This window comes from Lissotriton helveticus, chromosome 9 (assembly GCF_964261635.1).
Source record: "Lissotriton helveticus chromosome 9, aLisHel1.1, whole genome shotgun sequence".
NCBI lineage: Eukaryota > Metazoa > Chordata > Amphibia > Caudata > Salamandridae > Lissotriton > Lissotriton helveticus.
In genome coordinates this window covers 365,139,903-365,158,433 of record NC_136070.1, presented here as the reverse complement: position 1 = coordinate 365,158,433, position 18,531 = coordinate 365,139,903, and the positions used below count along the sequence as shown (strand labels likewise).

General features: G+C 48.7%; 1 protein-coding gene across 1 annotated transcript in view; it reads left to right on the top strand.

Moving 5' to 3' along the window:
• Positions 1-18,531, top strand: part of CLMN (calmin) — a 558,733-nt gene that overhangs the window by 14,221 nt on the left and 525,981 nt on the right. The window lies entirely within an intron of this gene.

Here is an 18,531-nt window from a genome sequence, read left to right as displayed (position 1 = left end):
ACACCCCCACTGTAGCATACATCATGGGGTACGGAGCTGTCCGCCTTCAGCCATTGGCTTCCCTTTCTGTGAGTGACCACATTCTGCCACAATGGCCACTTACAATAGTTCCCTTGAAGAGTTTTATAAAATAAATTGTCAAAAACAAAAGTTGGCTGCCACGCCAGCGTACTGGATTTGGTAATGCTTGTTTTCTGTAACATTCATTAGGTTGAACCTAGCGCAGCGCGCATTCGCTGCTCTATGGGAGGCTTCTTGTGAGCACTCCAAACTTCTCCGTGTGGGTCTGACTCCCCCACGCATTAGGTTGGTTGTTGCCTTTGTCATTTAGTTTTCGTAGGCTGAAAATAGCTAAAGGCGGGCGCATGTCCCACCTCTTTAGCAAAGGTTCACTCCCACAGCGTTTTGCTTGCGGGAGCGAGCAGCGGCGCGCAGGGTGGCAGCTGCATTCCTTACAGCGCACGTGCACCACTCGCGGGCTAGCAGATGACCCTTTCCTGAAATGAAGTCTCTTGCAGGGCTTTGTGGTTGCTTTCATTATCGCTCAGCTGTTACAAATACCCGTATTTATTTCAAGTTTTAATCTGCATGCCTCCCCCGCCTCCTCCGCCCCTGGGACCCCGTGTAATGAATGTGATAACACTTGTTGTTACTGGCGTATGGTATCTTCGTTTTTGAGTCTTCTCGCATGCTTTCTCTTTTGCGCTACACTCTTGGCACGTCACAGCAAGACCGAATTGAGGTGTGCCTGGTGTTTTCTCAGACCCTCGCTGCAGATGTGTGTGGACAGGGTCGGCATCACCACATCAAAGCGGTATATGTCTGCTCATCAGTCCGTGTCCAGGTGTGTACCACCCAATAGTGCCTTGCGAGGCTCATGTACTAATTGGCGCTAGCCACACACAGACCTTCCAGGCCGAGGTGTATTGGACATGCTGCCCACGGTTACAGTCACCCCTCATATAACGCACACCGCAGAGCGAGCTGTGTGTAGTTGCTAAAATAATATACTGCAGCCATTCCACCCGCTGGTACTCTTTGTTGACTTCAGAGGGTAAAGGATTGATTTGGCCCTGCAGTTGCACCTGTGCAACACGGCTGGGTTCTGCTGTGGAAGACGGTGTTTGCTTTTATGTGTACATATTTCACCCACAACATAGAAGTGTAAATGCACGGTTGCCAGTGTAAAGGCACAATCGACGGGTTTCCGAGTCCCGGGCCGCGGCATGCTATAGTCATGCAGGGCTGCACAAGCCGAGTTGTAGTGAACTCACCTGTGTCTGGAATGCACTGCTCGTGGCTTCCGTAAGGGCGGTGCCTGGCAGATTGTAGCACCTCAGGTTACAACCCTTGGCTGCCCTCATGCTGTTAGTGTCTTGATAAACCTCCTCGCCCGTCAGCGTGTGTTCACTGCTGTTCCTTCCCAATCTGTCGTGTCTCACGGCAGTGAAAGAGCTGCATTGAACACCTGTAGTGTCTTTCTCAATAGTGCCTCGAAGACAGCCCTCCTTCCAGAGTTCAAGGCGCTAAGCTGATGATTACTGTTTACTAGTGCTTAGAAACGCCCATTCATCTCCAACGCATCTTGGCTCTTTTATATCGACTTTAAATAAAAAGTGTACGATTAGTCGAAAGTGTTGAGTGTGTGGGCATGCTAATAGGGGATAATCTGCTGCATGGCTAAACTTATAAGGTCCCAAAGGCAAGACCTATTGGCTATGCCAATGCTTGTTTTTCAGATGCTGTGGTTTGTTCTTTCTTCACAGTACACAAAAAGCATTGTCAAAGCCAATTCCATGCAATATGTACTTCAAACCTAACGGCTTTGCCTATGCCTGTTTAAATCTTTGTTACCTCTTAAAGTCATCTTTAATGTTCCCTCACCGTCTGAAGTCCTGTGCACTTTTTTTGGAGTGCCCCCGCACCTCTAATTGCAGCACCTATGATAATGAATATAAATCAGAAAATGTAAGGTTGCAACAGTTTTATTATGAGTAAAGATGTCACATACAGCCACACCAACGTACAATTAAAAAATGGTTGTCATTTCACTTTGGGTAACAAATTCTGTAACCCATGCTCACTTTCTAGTATATTTACTGAGTCTTTTCATATACTAAATTGTCTACTTGAGCCCATTAGGAACTGACTCATATACTTAACTCATTCTGTCATAGTCTATTTTTTCTTATTTTTCCCTGCTAAAACCATAATCCTTTTATGTGGGTCAGAATCTAAGATACTACTGTATGCATGGACGTCAATTCACCAAAATGTCACAAGGAGCTGAAGTAACATCCTACGCCATTTAAAATGTACTTTCACTCAAACACACATGCATACACACACGTTCACTCATATACACACACACACACTCTTACATATGCACACTCTGACCTGCAAGCACGCACAAAGCATGCATTTAAAAGCATTTTTTGCTCACCTCAGATGTCAGATAGGGTCATATTCCAGGAAACTGTACTCCATTTCTGTACTACACAAATAGTGACTAATACAATATTATTCACTATTAGTGTAACATAAAAACTGACTGAAAACAAAGAAAGTGGTAAGTACTTCAACCAACATCCATCAGGACCAGCTGCCCTGGTGTTCCTGGTACCTACTTTGCCACCTCTGAGGTCAGGGGTTGCTTAGGCAATGCTTGGGGTCGCAAAGGGCAAGCCAGAGGTCGCAGCTGGGACCCCTAAATGATGTCCATGACTGTATGATTTTCAGGTGACTAAAGTCTTTGTGTGTTTTGGGATTGCTTTTTGTCAGATTCTCAGCAACCATGGTTTTAGCTTCCATCCTTGCTCACAGGCTTCTAAAAAATAAAGACAAATGCCAGATGTGTTGAAGTGTACTTTAGCCATTGAAGCATTCTCTATGGCACTATTGTTCCATTGATTGGAATTGGTAAATAAGGCCACAATAAGAGAACAGAGGCCCGACTGTTTCTGAAGACAGCCGTGATCTCACAATCCTACCCCGTCGAATAACAATATTATTATGGGCATAGCGCCTTGTCCTACATTTAGGGTGGCATCTCAACTGTGTAGGACACTATGACCTTTTGATTCTTTTTTTGTGCCGCTCATTTATTTTAACAGACCTTTATTTCCTACATGTAATTAAAGAAGTAGGAGGCCATTTATAGTTTGGTGGACAGTAGGGCGACTTTCATCTGTGTAGCAGACTGCTCATCAAATTTACGGCTCCTCAGTGAGAGCATAGCAGGACTGGGATGCCTAAGGGTAGCTCTGAGCTAAATAAGTGCCTCATAGAACAGAATAGAATATTTGGTCTTAATATGAGTGCCAGCCACGCAACCATATCATGGCGGCACAGTCCTCATTCTTTGTATTCAGGAAGAAAAAAAACGTCAATGTTGTGCTTGTTTTGGAGAGGAAAAAGCAATGCACCTGACATTCAGAGTTTTCTTACCACACAATGTGGACATTTCTATGTTTTCCTGTTTGCATTAGCCATGGGCGAGCAGTTGGCTTCAAAAGGCTCATCCTAATTAGTACAGGTATTCGACACTGACACACCCATGGCCCATATGCAACAATATGGGCCACTGGTAATAAGAACTGTGAGCTTCTGCAGGCAATTCGGTAGTATCTGACCATTAATTGCGGCGGGGAACCACAAGGTGGGCAGAACGGGAAATTTGCTAATTTATGTCCAGTATCTCGCCTCTGGATGGAGCCACTCTACAACTCTGACTGGACGTAGGGTTTATTGTGGGTGAGTAATGTCATACTAAATCTGAGTTCAAAACCTAGTAAAACTTTGTGGAGTCATTTATTGACTTATTTGCCTAGTTACATTTTGAAGAGTTTAATTATTCTAGTTGTGTAACGTGGTTATCCATTGGGTGTGCAATAGTACCCGATGGCATGGTACTTCGGAAATAAATGAAGTTGCCCACCACAGATACTGAGCAGTAACCACTGACTGCTGTAGGGCTGGCAGAACAGGCCTGAGAGTGTCACATGCAAACTCCAAAGAATGTTATGAGCATCACTATTGCCCTGTACAGAACTTTTAGAACTCCGAACGTGTTGTTGGGTAGACCATCTCACTCTATTACTAAGAGAATACTGTTTAGGTCTATCTTTAGCCGAGTCTGGTGGCTTAGTGGACTAATGCGTCCACTGTAGCGAACTGTGTTCGACCTCATGGTTACAGGTTCAAAACCCCTGCCGGTCCACTCAGCGTTTCATCCTTCTGAGGTCGATAAAATGAGTACCATTGAGTTGGGGTAACAATTAACATCTGTTATTCAGCACGAAGAGACCTATGGGTGAATGTGTGCATTACAAATACACATGTTATATTATCTTTAGCTGTGGTGCAGACAGCCAGACAGACCTAAGTTTCCGGATCTGGAAGCATGACAAATAATACATCAAATATCTCTCACTGCCAGTTTTGAGATCACACAACATGGTAGAACAATTCTGCCAGCTCTATCCTATGCTAGCTCTTAGGAGGCCAACTTGTGCATTGGAGATCTTGTTGTGTGACGGCCATTACTTTAAGTGGAAATATAGAATTGTCAGTTCTCTCTATTCTGAATACCCGCTTGCTCCTAAGAAGTGTCTGTCCTCTCCCATTAAATGTATTGCATCAGTGCTGAGAAATGGAGGTGCTCTTCATTTAAATTCAAAGAAGTGCAGGTACTCGGTACCAGGCAGTAGCTGTCCATTTGAAGCACCGGTGACCACATCCATGACAACACTGGGCTGTGAATTCTGGGATATTGACTTCTCATTGGACGATGGGAGACTTGTAGGGTCCGGATGTAGAAGCTGTTGGGATCAGAGGTGAATCCCTCCACATGTTGTTGCGAGGAAGCGTGATGCTGGTCTACCTTTGTTAGCCTCTTACTGTTGAGGAAAGTAGGCTCTTGCCACTGTTTTCAATATTTCTGCCTACTATATGGCATTTTATGCTCACTTCTGCAGGTGAGAGGCAGGTCATTCAATTGCTCTTCATAGCAGGGTGATAGATGGATTTTCATTCCAGAGGATGGGAAATAAAGGTGACTTTCTTAGAGGTATTTTTAAAGGTACTGTGCGCATTTCAGAGTGGCAAAATCATACTGGAGAGTATATATTAATCACGTTTCTTTTAATTAAGAAACCTGTTGTTTTCTGTTTATTTCATGCAAAAAAATGTATGGCTTTAACTAAACAATAAACTTACCTTATCTTATCTTACCTTACTGGGGAGTACAGTTGTGCTGTGGGACAGAACAGTAAGAGACATGTGTTGACATAATGATGGGCAAGCAATATGTTTGTATAGTCGGGCATCACAGGAACCGGCCCCTGTGACGCAGACCGCCCCACCACATTATCACTCTACGTTAGGTGCACTGGTTCAGCTCTGTGCTCTTCCAAACCAGAGCAAATGATCCTTGTTCTGTGCTGGGCTAAATGCTGGATGTAGAACTGGTTCAAAAGTTAACAAAGAGAGAAGCAATGTTGGTAAATTCCACAGCAATGCGTAACATACCCAAAGCGAAACATTAACTACTTGCAAGGAAAGGATATTTGCTTTCCAAACAAATGATTTACAGATTGATACTTAAAGCGTACGGGTGACTGCACCCAAGGCAGATAAGGACTAGGCCGGAATAACTCCTGTGCGCGGCTCCGAGCAAAACGTCAAATCACAAAACACTGTCTTGGCCGGTGGAGAAGCTATCCAGCCAACGGCTTTATGATCACTAAAAGCTGCTAAGATTTGCTAAATTACATTAGCCACACATTTATTCTTGTGGCTGTTATGTGATGTGAGACGATCTACCTTTCATTGTTCCCAATCAACATCCTAACAAGAGCTATGCTGCCCATAGAGGTGCTGATACTGTGTCGAGGTGCTCAGCTGCTCGGGAAGATTTGAAGTTTGGAGAACATTCCAGTCACAAACTCACAGGAATACCTGGCTTGCCAGAGCCAGTTCAATAGTTTTCTATCATGGTGGACCTTTGCTAGAGGCCTCTTCTGGTGCTAAGGTCTCATTACTCAACTGTGTCTCAACGCACCTTTGAGCACGGGATATCCTGACTCCGATTGGGAAGGACATTTCAAGTATACAGGACTAAGAATGCTGGCTATATTCGTTTTCATAACAACATGGCCTAAGAGTAATGAATTATTATTGGTATTCAGAATGTGTTGTTTTTAGTTCAATTATGTTTTTCCGAAAATTAGCACTTGTAAATGTTTCAGCTTTATTATTATTTTTTTTTAATTTTAATCGGTGATAATTAATATGTACTGTTGCAATGATTTTAAATATCTAAACACAATAAAAGATCTTCTTCTTCTGACTCCGACTGCTACCAACATGTCTTCCCATGTAGCAGTTTTTTGTTTTTAGATATCCAAGGTGTTTTTTTGTGTGAAATGCAGGCACCACCATGTGTTAAGGTAGAAACATCCACTGCGATACAAATGTGTTGGGTCCAACCTTCCAACTTTATGGGGTACGAGTTTGGGCTAACTTTGAAAACCAAAATGACCTCATGATGGGAGCCCTTCCACAAGACGGGATAGTGTTACCAATGGATGGTCCACTGTCTGCTGATAGAATCATTCAAGAGTTAAATAGCTGATGATGGGGTCAATGATTTCACGAAATGAAGGGTGTGGATGTTACTAGCAAGTTGTAATGTTTATAGTTGTGAAGATAGTTTTGAATGTAGTTAGTTGAACAATGATCCCGTTTCATTGGCTTAGTTGGGGAAAATGCAAATGCATTTGTGTGTGAGTTAGAAGTGTAGTAATTTTCTAAAAGAAATTTAAACCTCAAAAATTAAAAACAAAACGTTGACAGTGCAGATAGTTTTGCTTATCTGTAGTACATACAGATAATGCAACATGCCTACAGATATCTGTTCAAGCTGAGACAAACTTATTTATAGTCTGATATGCACACAGACGAGCAAAAGCAGACTCACAGGTGTCTGCGCCCATAGACGAATAGGCATTCATGCACATAGAGCTACTGACACATAGGCGGCTGCTGTCAAATGAAAGTGGTGGGCAGCGCAGGGGAGAATAACAAAACATTTTTAAAGTGTGATTACCTGCCGGCCGCCACCTCCGTGCACTGCTCCTGACAGTCCATGGGCTGGTGCACCGGCTTAGTGAACTCCCCTATGCCAATCCAGACTCTGCTCTCATGCTGGTAATACTATTACCAGCACGAGAGAAGCACCAGGATTGGTTGGAGTGGGCTTGTTTGTCGCTCACTCAGGGTCCGGGAGCCTGTGCCTGTTCTCCACCCAACTGTGCAGCGTAGCTTTGGTTGGAGAGATCTAAGTGCGCATGTCATGCTGGCCATCGTAAGACAGTCAGCCAAACCAATGTGCACTTGCAATGCCCTCTACTACTTCTCCTCACTCCTGCAGCTGCTTCCCAGGAAGCAATGCCCGGTTACTCTTCAGTAATTTTCATTACTCTGAGTCCATGTCTTCCTCTCACAGTCCTTAGTTTATTTCCATTCCTGCAGAACCTAATTACAAAACTTGACTTTTCCTCCTCAATACAAAATGGCCACCATCTAAAGTATTCCAAATACCTCACTTCCTGGGGGGACTTCCTGAAATAATAAAGGCAATAAAGAAATCAGTTGAACAACAGAGAGAGAAGGGTGGGAACTTAAGACTGGGATAAGGAAGACATGGACTCAGAGTAATGAAAATTACAGGTAAGTAACTGGACATTACCTCCTCGTTAGTCTTCCTCTCACAGTCCTTACGTATGAGTATGTACCCAAGCCAAGAAACCTATTTTGAAATAGAACACACCACCAGTATAGATAATGAGCATTTGAGGCAATGACCCAACAAACATTACACTGCAGGAATCCACAGAACTCATATCAGCAGCACCAACAAAATAGAGCATACATCTCCACCCAATCGCAAACGTTAATGGGTCGTAAACGTGTGAAGCAGAGTACAAGTGGCAGCAAAGCAAATGTCTCAAATTAAAGCCCCCTTGAATGCTGCCCAGTACCCCAAGTAGACCTCCCAGGGAAAGACTCAGGGACAGGTTGGCCAGCCAAGAAATACGAATGAGAAATGCCCAATTTAATCCAATGGGACAAGGTAGAGAGCGAAGGCTTGAAACCTGTCTTATCCGGACCATGGGAGACAAACAAAGCATCCAACTTGTGGAACACAGCGATGCATTGCAAATACACAGAAAGAGCACAATGTACATCTAGGGAATGTAAATGCTCCTCATCGTCAGACTAGGAGACAGATAAAAGGTAGGTTAAACAATATCAGAATTCAAATGAAAAGAGGACACCATTTTAGGGAGAAAGGCTGGACTAGGACGAGGCACCACCTTGTCTAAAAAAAACAAATGAATGGAGGGGAGGACAACAGTGCCCCATTATTCCCAAGCCATCTCCCAGAGGAAATGGCCACCAGAAAGACAACCTTGGCCAAAAGAAACTTAACATCAGCAAACTCCAAAGGTTCAAATAGAGCACCCTGCAAACCCTGCAGTACCAGAGGCACGTCCCAAAAGTGGAACTGGAGAATGCACAACAGGACGCTGAAAGAAAACAACTCTGCAGCAAACAAGCCACCAGAGAGGCAACAGAGGAAACACCAGCCCCACGAAAACCTAGAACAGCAGTCCACCGACTACAGAGGACAGAGACAGCCAAACACAGGTGAAAACCATCCCAAAGGAACTCCAACACAGGCGTAGTATCACAAGAGGAAGATGACAACCTCTTATCCTGACACCTGACTGAGAAATTCTGCCAGTGCCGGCCATAAACCTTAAGGTTAGAAGGCTGCCAGTAGTACTGGATCAGTGCAGCAGCATCCTATCGCACACCTATTCTAAGAGGGACAGCCTCTCAAGTGTCAGACCGGAGATCTTAACCTGTAAAGAGTGTCCAGAGGAAGAAGCAGCTGATGCAGCAGGTACAGATCGATCGGCCTGACAGACCTTTGGAGAAGGCAAGGCAACCAAATGTGTCTTTTCCAAGCCAGGGCAATCAACAAAATATCTGCCTGGTCCTCTACCACCTTCTGAATCACCTGAGGAAGAAAAGGGATGGGCGGAAAACAATAAAGGAGACCCATGGGCAAGGGAACAGCCAGAGCATCCACTGCCCAAGCTCTCAAGGATGGAAAGTTACAACCAAAGTGGGGAAGAAGGGTGTTCTCCTTGTTGGCGAACAAATTCAGCCAAGGATGACCAAACTGACAAAGATTGGACTGAAAGATCCACATATCCAGACACATCACCACAGAGGATGGAAACCTCCAACTCAGAGCATCAGCAGGCCCATTCTCCCTCTGTGGAAGATAGCCTGTCGAAAAAGACCGGAGATGAGATTCAGTCCAAAGACAAATCCTCTGGGAAAGGAGAAACAGGGAGGGACACAGGCCGTTCAGATATGAGAGGACAATTTGATTGTCCGTCTGCACACACACCAAAGTGTGCAACAACAGGAGACGGAAAAACAAAAAGGTCTTCAAGACTGCCACTAGCTCCTTCCAATTCGAAGACTAAAGAGCCTCAATCTGATTCCATTTCCACTGAGTCAGGGAATCCCCCAGAGTAGCACTCCACCCACTCCCAATGACAACTGTCATGAGAAATAGCACAGGAAGATGAACCAAAGAAAAACCCTTCTCAGATGAGCGAGGTTCAGCCACCACTGGACAACCGGATTCCAATGCCTCAGGAGATGAGGATGCAGGTGCAACCTCCCCCAAGGAACCAGGGCCAACATAGAGGACATCTCCCCCTGACTGCAAAGCCATGTCCTTGCAGATGCGATGGACGGAGGAGAGAGAAAAATGTTAGCGGAGACAAACACCGTACTTCTCCGACACCAAGACCTCCCCCACGTCCATACTGAAGCAGGCCCCAATGAAGTGGAGATCTTCGGAAGACTATACCTGGGGCTTCTTCCAGTTGATCAAGAAGCCGTAGTCCTACAACAGCATGGTCCCATGGAGAACCTCTGTCTGGGCCATGGAAAAAGAACAAGAGGCCATCATCCAGTCATCCAGATATGGAAAAAGCTGAATACCTTCAAAATGTAAAATACCCACCAGCAGTGCTAAAAGCTTTGTGAACACCCTTGGTGCAGATGCCAGCCTGAAGGATAGGACCCGGAACTGGTAGGAGTTGCCCTGGACAGCGAACCAGAGAAACTTCTGCTGAGATGGATGCACTAGGACATGGAGGTATGCATCCATGAAATCGATGGATGTCAGGAGCTCGCCCTTCCGTAAGATAGGCAGAATCAGCTGGAGAGGCACCATCTTGAAAGATACATGAGGGATATTCTGATTGACCCCCTTGAGGTCCAGCACTGTGCTGAACTCCCCTGACTCCTTCTGCACCACGAAATGCAGGGAATAATAACTATGTAAAATCTCCCCCATTGAAACTGGAATGATAGCCGCCTTCTGGAGCAGCAACTTAATACCCTGTAGTGGAGCAGCCAACTTCTCCAGGGAGCAAGGAGCAGGAATTTTGAAAAAATGGTAAGGAGAGGAGCTGAAATGTACCCTCTATCCGTCTGAGACCACTTGGACAGTCCATACCTCTGCAATTGTGCAAGTCCAAATGTCTTGAAATTACTGCAGAGGATCCCCCTCTCCCATCGGTAGAAACTAGGCCCAGTCATGCCTTGGGAGGGGTGGGAGAGGATGGGGCAGCTGAAGAGTACTAGGATTTGTCAGCATTAGGGGTGAATGGCCACTACCCCTGCTTTACAAAGGTTGATGTTGCAGAGCCTAACCCATAGAGGGAAAAGCCATTTGTAGCACAAATGTCTGCTCTTGGTGAGTGGGCGAACAGGAGTAAGCTGCATCCTATTTTCAGCTGACTTCTTAATGAGCTCCTCTAGATTACTGCCAAAAACCTTGGAACCTGTAAAAGCAAGTTTAAAAAGAACTGCCTTCTGAGCAGCATCCACCTTCCAAGAGCGCAGTCAGACATTGCGCCTGGCAACAATGTCAGCGCTTGAACCTGCCGCAGATGCACACAGATTGTCAAATCTGAGGTCCGAGAGAAATCACACCTGCTATTCCATTAATGCGACGAGGTCAAAAATCTGCACCGTCCTGCACCTTTTCACGCCAAAGAATGGAAGTCCTTAAGGAGGGAGTAAATGGCATAAGTAGAGTAGGCATTAGCACGGACCGCAAAGTTCGAAGCCACATAGACCTGTTTCACCGCTCCCTCCACCTTCTTATACAGAGTGTCAGATGGCAGAGCATTCTCATACATCACTGCCCCTTGGGTGGACAATCCAGCTATAATTTTAGCAATTTTGACTGAGGGCGGATATTCCTCCCCAAACGTATCCAGGGCATAACGCTTCAGCAAGAAACAAGGAAAAGACTGCTTCTCAACATCCTTCCATTCATTACCTCCTCGTCAGCCCTCCCCGTCCCAGTCCTAACTACATGAGCATAGCTCCTCCCACCAGAAACTCCCAAGCAACTAAAAACCCATCCCTTCCCTCCAGGCCACACCCACACCCTAAGGCATATAACCATGTGACCCGCCCATCCACATCCTGTTTTTTTTTTTTGCGGATTACTTCCTGGCAACTTTGTCGTAGGGGGGCCGGTCCTGGCCTCCTTTCGGGTAAGAGTGTGACGGTCTGCTTGGCGGCCGTTTTTGATCCCCTCGGGTACCTGTTTTTTCATGTATATTTGAGTCCCTGCTTTAGCGGGACCATGGGGTTGGGGGGGTCTGGACTGCCTGCAGTGGGGTGGTGACTTCCTGCTGTGGCCTCCCCTCTTCCGGCTATGTTCCCTGCCCTAGCGGGAACACCCGGGGAGGGAGGGGAGGTGTGTTGGGCACGGCTGGCTTCTCTGCGCGCCAGTGTCTGCCCTGAATCAGCTAAGCCCAAACGGTCCCAAACATGCTGCATGAGTTTGGCCAAATCTGTGCTCTGCACAAAATGGCCATTAAGGTCCTCATCACCCCCCCTCCATAGAAGGATCCATCCCTGGAACCTTAGCACAAGGCACCCCTTCCCTGGCACGAAATGCAGTTTGAACAGCTGCAGCGATAATGGCCTGGAGATCAGGGGTTACAGCAACCCCAGCAGACGGCCAGACACCACATGAGGTTTCCCTGCATCACTCATAGCGCTGAAAAACCAAACGCCCCAGTAGAACCTAGTTACCAGCAAAGTGCCAAAGCAGCAACTGATCCCAGGTTGAAGCGAGGCAACCACAAGAACAGAAACCAGATCAGCACAGGATAAGCCTTTTTATAAAGCCGGGTGGTTTCTAAAGTAAGGCTGCTCTTGCTGCAGCACACTCCCCACCTGCTGCAAATGGCCAGTCGGAAGTGCCCAGACTAGGGTGACCAACTGGCATTGGTGTAAATTCAGGACGGTGAGTGTAAAAATTCAGGACAAAGGGTCAAAATTCAGGACACAAATTCAGGACAGGAGGTGAAAATTCAGGACAAAACTTCAGGACAATTGGATACGTTTTACAGACACATCAGAGGTCACGCAATAGTATATAAGTAAGCCCAGCCATATTCAAACATATTCAACCATTTGCAAACCTATCCATCATGTATCCTTCCATCTATCATTTTACTCATTCATCCTTTCACTCATCCATCCATTATACATCCACCCTTTCACCCTATCCATCTGTACACTCATCCAACCATTCTTCTACCCATCCATCCATTCACTCATCCATCCTTTCTCTCATCCATTTATCCTTTCACTCCTTCACTCATCTATTCATCCTTTTGTCCATCTACCCTCCCTTTCACTCACTCATCCATCCTTACATCCACCCTTTCACTCATCCGTTTATGCAGTCACCCTTGCACTTATCAATTCTTCAATCCATCCATTATTTCACTCATCCACCCACTCACTCACTCGTCATCCACCTTTTCACTCATACATCCTTTCACTCATCCATCCACCCAGCTACTCTTCCACCCAAATATCCAGCTATTTACCTTTTCTCTCTTCCATCCTTCCACTCACTCATCAATCCATCCATCCATCCTCTCGCCTTATCCATCTATTCAATCTTTAATTCATCCATTCACCCTTTCACTAATTCATCCAGCCATCCACCATCCCTTCACTTACTCTCCCGCCCACCTTTTCATATTAATTTTGAGCTGAGCCTTTTTGAGAAGAGGCCCGTCAAGAAAAAAAATCAGTTCCTGGAATATTCCTCGCTGCAGGAGCCATTCCAGGACAGGGACAGTAGCCACCCAGGGCAAAGACAGGATCCAACACGGGGGACAGGAGCCATCACTGGGGGGGGGTGGAGGGGCAGGAGCCATCACAGGAGGGGGAACTGGATCCACCAGGGTGGGCACAGGGGTGGGCATGCAGTATTCTAGTATCATCTTGGTCTCTTCCAGGGTGGGGTAGGGCTCCTCACCCCCTCCTGGACAAGACAACGAGAAGACAGTCTCGCTCTCAAATGTTAGTTGTGCCATACCCCACTGTGATGTACAGTACTTACAGGAGATACTCCAAGAGAACTGATTTAACTGATTGTCCTCCATACTTTGTTAATCAGTGTGGGTGCGATTGTGCCATTTCTTTATTTTATTACATTATAAACTGCATGTTTGAAGAATCGAGGTTTATTTACAATTTAGTGACAGTAATTAAGCTCTGTGAAAAGAACCATGTGCTGCCTCGGTGTAATCAGACCAGTTTGAGGATGTTTGGGGCCCTGAGAAGGTGCTGACCCCCTGCTGGTGCCCTGAGAAGAGGTGCTGACCTCCCGCTGGTGCCCTGAGAAGAGGCACTGAACCCCCCTCTGGTGCCCTGAGAAGAGGTGCTGACCCCCGCTGGTGCCCTGAGAAGAGGCGCTGACTCCCCGCTGGTGCCCTGAGAAGAGGCACTGAACCCCCTCTGGTGCCCTGAGAAGAGGCACTGAACCCCCTCTGGTGCCCTGAGAAGTGGTGCTGAACCTCCGCTGGTACCCTGAGAAGAGGCGCTGACCCCCGCTGGTGCCCTGAGAAGAGGCGCTGACCCCCTCCCGCTGGTGCCCTGAGAAGAGGCGCTGACCCCGTTGGTGCCCTGAGAAGAGTCGCTGACCTCCCGCTGGTGCCCTGAGAAGAAGCACTGAACCCCCCTCTGGTGCCCTGAGAAGAGGCGCTGACCCCCTCCCGCTGGTGCCCTGAGAAGAGGCACTGAACCCCCTCTGGTGCCCTGAGAAGAGGCACTGAACCCCCTCTGGTGCCCTGAGAAGAGGTGCTGAACCTCCGCTGGTACCCTGAGAAGAGGCGCTGACCCCCGCTGGTGCCCTGAGAAGAGGCGCTGACCCTCCGCTGGTGCCCTGAGAAGAGGCGCTGACCCCGTTGGTGCCCTGAGAAGAGTCGCTGACCTCCCGCTGGTGCCCTGAGAAGAAGCACTGAACCCCCCTCTGGTGCCCTGAGAAGAGGCGCTGACTCCCTCCCGCTGGTGCCCTGAGAAGAGGCACTGAACCCCCCTCTGGTTCCCTGAGAAGAGGCACTGAAACCCCCTCTGGTTCCCTGAGAAGAGGCACTGAACCCCCCTCTGGTGCCCTGAGAAGAGGCGCTGACCCCCTCCCGCACCCTGAGAAGAGGTGCTGACCCCCCGCTAGTACCCTGAGAAGAGGCGCTGACCCCCCGCTAGTACCCAGAGAAGAGGTGCTGACCCCCCCCGCTGGTGCCCAGAGAAGAGGCGCTGACCCCCCCCTCTGGTGTCCAGAGAAGAGGCGATGACCCCCCGCTGGAGCCCTGAGAAGAGGCTCTGACCCCCCCGCTGGTGCCCTGAGAAGAGGCACTGAACCCCCTCTGGTGCCCTGAGAAGAGGTGCTGAACCTCCGCTGGTACCCTGAGAAGAGGCGCTGACCCCCGCTGGTGCCCTGAGAAGAGGCGCTGACCCTCCGCTGGTGCCCTGAGAAGAGGCGCTGACCCCGTTGGTGCCCTGAGAAGAGTCGCTGACCTCCCGCTGGTGCCCTGAGAAGAAGCACTGAACCCCCCTCTGGTGCCCTGAGAAGAGGCGCTGACTCCCTCCCGCTGGTGCCCTGAGAAGAGGCACTGAACCCCCCTCTGGTTCCCTGAGAAGAGGCACTGAAACCCCCTCTGGTTCCCTGAGAAGAGGCACTGAACCCCCCTCTGGTGCCCTGAGAAGAGGCGCTGACCCCCTCCCGCACCCTGAGAAGAGGTGCTGACCCCCCGCTAGTACCCTGAGAAGAGGCGCTGACCCCCCGCTAGTACCCAGAGAAGAGGTGCTGACCCCCCCCCGCTGGTGCCCAGAGAAGAGGCGCTGACCCCCCCCGCTGGTGTCCAGAGAAGAGGCGATGACCCCCCGCTGGAGCCCTGAGAAGAGGCTCTGACCCCCCCGCTGGTGCCCTGAGAAGAGGCGCTGACCCCCCGCTGGTGCCCTGAGAAGAGGCGCTGACCCCCCGCTGGTACCCTGAGAAGAGGCGCTGACCCCCCGCTGGTGCCCTGAGAAGAGGCGCTGACCCCCCGCTGGTGCCCTGAGAAGAGGCGCTGAACCCCCCTCTGGCGCCCTGAGAAGAGGCGCTGAACCCCCCGCTGGTGCCCTGAGAAGAGGCGGTGAACCCCCCTCTGGTGCCCTGAGAAGAGGTGCTGACCTCCCGCTGGTGCCCTGAGAAGAGGCACTGAACCCCCCTCTGGTGCCCTGAGAAGAGGTGCTGACCCCCCGCTGGTGCCCTGAGAAGAGGCGCTGACCCCCCGCTGGTGCCCTGAGAAGAGGCACTGAACCCCCTCTGGTGCCCTGAGAAGAGGCACTGAACCTCCGCTGGTATCCTGAGAAGAGGCGCTGACCCCCGCTGGTGCCCTGAGAAGAGGCGCTGACCCCCTCCCGCTGGTGCCCTGAGAAGAGGCGCTGACCTTCCGCTGGTGCCCTGAGAAGAGGCGCTGACCCCCCGTTGGTGCCCTGAGAAGAGTCGCTGACCTCCCGCTGGTGCCCTGAGACGAAGCACTGAACCCCCCTCTGGTGCCCTGAGAAGAGGCGCTGACCCCCTCCCGCTGGTGCCCTGAGAAGAGGCACTGAACCCCCCTCTGGTTCCCTGAGAAGAGGCACTGAACCCCCCTCTGGTTCCCTGAGAAGAGGCACTGAACCCCCCTCTGGTGCCCTGAGAAGAGGCGCTGACCCCCTCCCGCACCCTGAGAAGAGGCGCTGACCCCCCCGCTAGTATCCTGAGAAGAGGCGCTGACCCTCCGCTGGTGTCCAGAGAAGAGGCGCTGACCCCCCCGCTGGTGCCCTGAGAAGAGGCGCTGACCCCCCCCCGCTGGTGCCCTGAGAAGAGGCGCTGACCCCCCGCTGGTACCCTGAGAAGAGGCACTGACCCCCCGCTGGTGCCCTGAGAAGAGGCGCTGACCCCCCGCTGGTGCCCTGAGAAGAGGCGGTGAACCCCCCTCTGGTGCCCTGAGAAGAGGCGGTGAACCCCCCTCTGGTGCCCTGAGAAGAGGCACTGAACCCCCCTCTGGTACCCTGAGAAGAGGCGCTGACCCCCTCCCGCTGGTGCCCTGAGAAGAGGCGCTGACCCCCCCGCTGGTGCCCTGAGAAGAGGCACTGACCCCCAATAGTAACCTGAGAAGAGGCGCTGTGCTCCTGCACAGATGAGATCGGAGAGCTAGAAACTGAGACCAGGCTGAGCTGCAGAGTGAAAAGTTTGACTTTGATGTTTCTCTCTGTGATTCCTGTTTTTTGTGTAATCTGTACAGCTCAGATCAGTGAACAAAAAGAAACAAGCATTGCCAGGTCTGGCCATTTTTGTCTCACACAAATTGCAGAGACATGAGGCATTCAGGGCTGTTTGCATCTGAATAGATGCCGCTGCTCCTGAAGCTGCAGCCCCTCCCTCCCAGTCACCTTCAAGCACCTTTTAACAGCTCATCAAGGGCTGAAGGTGTGAGGGTTGCCATCCCGCTGTGCCTCTCCAATGCTGCTGGGTGTCTGAGCTTTGGTACAGCATCGAGACTGTTACACCCGACCTCAGCAGCATCGGAGTCAAGAAGGGAGGTGGGTGGAAGCTGTGCGGGCTTTAGGGTTAAAGCGTTAAAGGTTTAGGGTTAAAATTACGGACAAATGGCGTCCGTTTAAGAATCCTTCACGGACAACGGACAGACGGCCGAAATTACGGACTGTCCGTGAAATTTACGGACGGTTGGTCACCCTAGCCCAGACATGTCCCCTAGCCGGAACAGAGGTGCCATTTTGGAATCAGGCAGATGCCATGTTACTGCAGATTCTACTAAAACTGCCCCGTACTGAGGCAGCAAAGGCGCACCTTTCCACATCAGGGGTGGTGACATAAAATGACGGGGGTACAAAAATATATTTCAAAGTAAAAATTAACAAATTTAAATCAATATCCCCGAAGCTGTAACAGGCTGCCCAGCAAGCCACAGACTTCCCCCATGATCCTGTTTGCCCTGCATACAAGCATGATCACACAAATACAATCGGAAAAAACAACAAAGCAGGTTTAACCAAAAAACAGAAAAGAAAAAGACAGGCATACTGGTAGCCAAGATGGTAACCGGTTGCAAAAAAAATGAAACAGGAGGTCCACTCCAGGAAGTGAGGTATTTGTAATAACTTTAGATGGGGACCATCATGGATTAGGGAGGAAAATTCAAGTTTGGTAATTAGGTTTTGCAGGAATGGAGATAAACTCATACAGATTGTGAGAGGAACATGGACGAGGAGGTAATGGCCCCTGTGCCCTAAGACTCGGCTGGAAGCCTGCAGGATAGAAAATAAATTAAGGAATATGTGAATACACAGCATTCACACTAAGACTTCAGAAGTGTAAGTAATGTTCAGCAGAACTCAGCCTTGTGCTGGCAAAATTCAGCAAAGACCCAGAGCGATTCAGCCACAGTGGCGTAGAGTTAGGATTTTTCAATCTGCAACTTCCAAGTAGATTGACTGATACTTTATTTGAATGGGTAGGATGGAAACATTAAAGGGAGTACAATGTGGATGTAAAGAGAGAAATTGACATTCTTTCTGAAATTGCACACTCACATTAATGCAGCTAACTCTAACTAACACAGCATTGTGGCCAATTTGTATTGATTTTGTGGGTAAAAGGCACACATTTACCTCCTTAGTTTTTCTTAAAGAGGGTGAAAATCCAACAAACCGAGGGAGGATCTAGTTTACTTGGCACACCATGAAAATATTAGAATCTTTCATTAGCGTCCTTTCAGAACCCATGGATTTTAAGCCAATTTATTTGACAAATATGCTGTAAGATGCATGACTTGGCTGTGTTCTTTCAACGTGTTCCTTGGGGGAGAAATTTGCTTGGATCTCTCGGTGCAATTCGAGGCTAATGTTTACCTTCCATTATTTTTCCTGGACTCCGTGATAGGTGCCTCTGGATGAGGAATAAATAAGAAAGCCCAGATCAGATAATCTTTTTTCGAATGAAATAAACGTCCATGAAAGTTATATAACAATCCATAAGAGCTAAAGAAAACACATAAACGATTCATGAAA